This window comes from Helianthus annuus, chromosome 10 (genome assembly GCF_002127325.2).
Source record: "Helianthus annuus cultivar XRQ/B chromosome 10, HanXRQr2.0-SUNRISE, whole genome shotgun sequence".
In the NCBI taxonomy this organism is placed as follows: Eukaryota; Viridiplantae; Streptophyta; class Magnoliopsida; order Asterales; family Asteraceae; genus Helianthus; species Helianthus annuus.
In genome coordinates, this window is record NC_035442.2 from 178,523,595 (window position 1) to 178,529,594 (window position 6,000).

Consider the following 6,000-nt stretch of genomic DNA (forward strand, 5'->3'; position numbering starts at 1 on the left):
TCGAAAGATGGTCTCCCTCGAAAGTTGTGCCATCTTCAGCGGTGAACCCACACCCAAAACCCACCCCGATTCGGGACCCCGCGGGGATGGCGGCGGTGTTCCCGATCGGGGAAAGGGGTCACCGAAACCCCTTACCGAGTACGCCCCGGACACCCTTATATAAACAAAGTTTGTCATACATTTAAAGAAATAATTATCCAATTATTTTAACTTTATCTTTTATGATTTAATGGCATTCAATATCTAACTTATTAGTGGGGCGACCTATTTTCTTACCGTAGTGTAAATCTTTAAGTATTTGACCAAGTGGACCCCGAAAACATCATGACAACTACTCGGCCCACAAAATTATTCGAAGTTTTGAAAAAAAAATCATAAAACCATTATCCGTTTGTGTTCACAAGGCATCTCCGGTGGGACATAGCCATGGACGAGGCCACGTGGACAGATAAACAAGGTGGGGAGCACCTCTATGGACTGTCAAAAACTTGTCTCATCTTCTCTCATAAAAAAAACACGTCTTTTTTTTTTTTTCTACAAAGATTGTCTATAAGGATGAACCTTTTGTCTTGAAAACCGACGACGTCTTTGGCCTCTCAATGCCTCACACCCTCCACGTGGGACCTTGCGAGTTTTAAATTTTCAATGAGTTTATTTTAGTTTTTTAAGCGGCGGATTATATTAACACCGACCAGCAGAAGGTACCGAAAGATCACCGAGCTAAGGAAATGTACAAGGAAAAAACTCAAGAAAAAACAAGAAAGTAGGGCATTAAACCATTTGGTCCAGCAAAGAGTATGTGCTTCATTATGTGATGTATTCAAGAGAACAAATGTGCCTTAGCTCCATCCACAAGCGAATCTATCTTAAATACTCAAGCATAACACTAATGACTTTGTCAACTTTAAACCCTTTTGATGTGCGATTCAAGCACCTCGCTAGGTGACTCGATTTGAACATGACCTAACAACCAAGGCCGGCCATGGGGAGGGGCAAAGTGGGTGATTGAATTAGTTTAGGCCAAATATTGCGGTGAATCCTTTTTTTAGTTTAGAGTTTAGACCATGTACTATGATGAATCATATTTTGATGCAAAAATAATGTTACCGGTAATTAAATTAGTTGGGCCCAATATTGTAGTGAATCAAATTAAGATTACCAATCGATGGTGGGCTAATCAAACCCGAATTGCCAAATACCCAAGTGCTCAACTAAATAATATCAAGATATTCAAGATTGGTGGCATAATGACAAAGTAAAAAAGATCAACAATTCAGTATTCTTCATAAATCAGTGAATCAAATGACCTGGTCAACTAAGCCATATGACGAGTTTGGATACTTTTGTTTAACTATTTAAACTAGTTTTTTTTTACTTCGCGCGTTGCGGCGAAACCGAGCAAATGATAATGTAAAACAAACGTGAATTGAAAATAAAACATGTTGTTTAGAAAGCCAAACCATTAGAACGGTTTAGTTTATCATCGTACCGTTTTATGATACCAAATAAATATTTTATTTTGAGTAAACTTCGTTTTTAACAGAAACTTATAAAAGAATGTCAAAGAAAAAATGAAGCAGGGGCGGAACCAGTGCTTTGTTAGTCATAGCACGGGCTACGGCTCAAGTCGGTATTGGTAGTGTATTTTTTATATATTTTTTTTGTTCTTATACGAAGGATACCCCTAAAATAATAAAAGGATACCCCTAAGACTGTGTTATCACCATGCCATGAAATGAAATTTTCAGCTCGACAAAAACAAAAATTTTCCGGTTAACCGGAAGTTGCAGCAGCGTACTTGAAGAACTGATGAAGAAGATGTAGGCTACAGCTATGTATTAATTAATTACATTACAATATAATATAAATATCGAAAACTTGAATGAAAAAAGAAAAGGGTCTGTGTAAAAGTAAAAAGTAACTTTCTCAGTCAAACTTTATTTAATATTTAATTAATGTTTTATTTTATTTAATTGATTGTAAACCTTTTTTTTTAGTTTTTTTTTTAACAGCAAAGGACATTTTATTAAATAACATTTAGTTTATTTCTTTTCTCTTGAGTTTATTTCTTTTATTCTTGAGTTCTTGAATTGTTTGTTTGTTTTCCAAGTTATTCTTGGTAATTTTGTATGTTTATATTTTTCTAATTTTGTATGTTGATCGTAAAACTCGAGTTTGTTTTCTATGGTTTGTGCGGTTGAGAAAGATTTTTTATATAAAGTAAAAGACGACGATGTGATGTAACGATTTCAAGCTATGATAAAAAAAGGAGGACAAATCTATTAGGTATTTGTTTTACTTTATTTATTTATTGTCGTTTTTTAGTATTGTATGATTGCACGGTAAAAAAAATTTGGGATACCCCTGAGTTAATGTTCTGGTTCCGCCACTGAAATAAAGCACAACTACACACTTAATATTTTAGAAAAAAGTTACAAACGTAAATTATTAAAGAAGTATCAAATTAATAGATAAATTAATATTTGTTCTAAAAAAAGAAAAATAATAATTAAAAAATGATTAAGGAAATATGTGATTTTAAAAAAGGAAAAAAAAAAAGAAAAGGTAAATATAATAATAAACTATTATAATATATTAAATAAAAAATAATAAAAAACTATATATTATTATAAAAATAAAGTTATCATTCATCGTCTTTCATCAACAATATATATATAATAATTAGACAATTTGATACAATTTTTTTGTTTTGTTTATTGTTATCATAATTATCGTCGTATAGTTGATTTTAAATATTTACACAAGTTTATATTTAAAGTGACATTTTTTTCTAGTCCTACAGGACCTCTGACTCTTAGAGACAACCTTGCTAGCAACAACGGTATGCACGACATATAAAAGCAAAATACGATATAACTATATTGTCATGAAATTAGTTAGGTGTCGTGTTAGATGAATTAATAAGAGGGGCCATGCAACATTTTTCTCTAGTCCTATAACAGGACTTCTGCTCTTAGGGAGGACCTTGCTAACAACAACGGTATGCACGACATGTAAAAGCAAAATACGATATAACTATATTGTCATGAAATTAGTTACGTGTCGTGTTAGAAGATTTAATAAGACGGGCCATACAAAACCGACCGTTATAGAAATGTTATTTATTGAGTGTGTTAGTTTAGAGTATGATAAAACCCCTTCTATATTGAAAGTGAAGTTATTTCCCTTTGTGACGATTAAAGGTCACGGTAGATGGGTGATGTTTCTTGCAAATTAGGTAGAAAATGTCAATTCCGACTGAATAGGGTGTCAGTAAAGATCAAATTATTGACCAGACAAAATAAAAGGAACCTACTTCCACTTAATGTTTAGTGCTTAGAAATTGTACTCCATGTGATCTCAAAGGCTGTGTTTGTTTCTTTATTTTTCTAACTACTATCATTTTATTTCCACCGTTAGTTTTATATATTTGTTTATATATTTTATATAAATATTTTATATATTATAATAGAATTAGCCAATTAGGTGTCAAAACTATTCTCATTGACTTTACTCAATAACTATTGAGATTTTTGTGATAGGTGTAATTTTTAAGAATAAAACACTTGTTACCGACTCAAGAGAACTTCAGATAACTATAATTATAATGTTTGAACTGGACGAGAAACGTAAGCAATAACTTTACATTAGTTCTAATCCGTGTGTGTTAGAACCCAAGAGGTAGCTTAATTCTTAATTTCTTCTTGATCGACCAAGATTATAATGATCTACAAAACAAAACACCATGCAGCTCGTTACGAGAAGGAGAGGTGGAGGATTCTTCTCGTACGTCGTAACTACCATCCGGCGTGAGAATAAGTAATCGCTTTAAGGAATAAAATGTAGGAACCGTTCGCGTAATTGAATAAAATAAAACAAATTTTATTATAACTGATTACAATACAGAAATTGGAAAGCTAAAAATCTAATACGAATACAACTGAAATAAACCAAAATACAAGAAATGGAGTAGAAGCAGAGTGGCTGAGGCACGTGAACACACGCTTCCCTTAAAACAAATTCCGAGTCTCCCAGGAGACTCGTTTTGTTTCCCAGGGTACAACAGCCGGAGCAGTGGTACTGCCGGAGTAGACCTACAACCCGAAGGTTACCTTGAAGAATGCTGGAGAAGATCTGAATATTGTAGAGAGAGAGTTGTTTGCTGTTGTTGTTGCTGGTGTCCTTCTGAAGTGGGTATGGAGCTGTATTTATACAGCTCCTAGGTTGAAACAGTCAAAATGAATTAAATGAGAGGTTTAAATTGCATTAAACGTCTTCAATGCAATTTACTACGTCATTTAATTCTCAGTCAAAGCCTATTAACTCGTCAGTTACGAAGCTGGACTGAAACTGCCCTGTCATTCAATGCTGGAAGCTTCTGCGCGCGCGCGCCCATGCGCGGTGCGCCATGCGGCGTGCGGCCTCTTGGCTCACTGCCGTGCGGCGTGCGGCCTCTTGGCTCACTGCCGTGCGGCGTGCAGCCTCTTGGCTCACTGCCATGCGGCGTGCGGCCTCTTGGCTCACTGTCGTGCGCGGTGCGGCTCAAGTCCGTCCATGCGCCGTGCGGCGTGCGCCACGTCACCTGTGAGTCTATACGTGCGCGCCACACAGTCGCGCCGTATTGGCTCACTCTGGTGACGTGGCGCACGCCGCACGGCGCATGGACGGACTTGAGCCGCACCGCGCACGACAGTGAGCCAAGAGGCCGCACGCCGCATGGCAGTGAGCCAAGAGGCTGCACGCCGCACGGCAGTGAGCCAAGAGGCCGCACGCCGCACGACAGTGAGCCAAGAGGCCGCACGCCGCATGGCGCACCGCGCATGGGCGCGCGCGCGCAGAAGCTTCCAGCATTGAATGACAGGGCAGTTTCAGTCCAGCTTCGTAACTGACGAGTTAATAGGCTTTGACTGAGAATTAAATGACGTAGTAAATTGCATTGAAGACGTTTAATGCAATTTAAACCTCTCATTTAATTCATTTTGACTGTTTCAACCTAGGAGCTGTATAAATACAGCTCCATACCCACTTCAGAAGGACACCAGCAACAACAACAGCAAACAACTCTCTCTCTACAATATTCAGATCTTCTCCAGCATTCTTCAAGGTAACCTTCGGGTTGTAGGTCTACTCCGGCAGTACCACTGCTCCGGCTGTTGTACCCTGGGAAACAAAACGAGTCTCCTGGGAGACTCGGAATTTGTTTTAAGGGAAGCGTGTGTTCACGTGCCTCAGCCACTCTGCTTCTACTCCATTTCTTGTATTTTGGTTTATTTCAGTTGTATTCGTATTAGATTTTTAGCTTTCCAATTTCTGTATTGTAATCAGTTATAATAAAATTTGTTTTATTTTATTCAATTACGCGAACGGTTCCTACAATCTTAAAACAAATTTTTAAAACCGTTCGTGTAATCAAAACCATTCTGTTTGTGATTCAAACCAGTTTTGATTTCACTCAGTTTGTGTTTTAAAAACAGATTTTTTTTTTTTAGTTTTCATCTTCAAAGGAGCGACTTTGGTTGAAAACTATTTTTGGTTACATCAGAATTTGTCCTAAAAATTTGCTAAACTTTCTGATTTGGTCTTCAAAGTTGGACTTAGAAGCCGATTAGTAAGTTCTAAATATTATAAATTTTCTGTCTTTGGTCTTCAAAGTTGGACTTAGAAGCCAAAACAGTAAATTGTGGTAAAATTAAAATTTAGTAGTTTCCTTCTGGTTTGTGCGTAAATCAGAATTTATTGACTAAAAATTTTAATTTTAATTTTTTCAGAATGTCGACCTCAAACAACAACAATACGAATGTTGTAGTTGGAACCCCTGCCAACACTGTGGGAGCGTCCACAGTGGCAAATCATGCTGAAAGACCTGAGAAGTTCTCGGGTCTACACTTCAAGCGGTGGCAACAGAAGATGTTCTTCTACTTGACCACCATGAACCTTGCGAGGTTCTTGACGGAAACCGCTCCCCAACCTGCGGAAGGGGAGACCGACCATCAGGCTCTG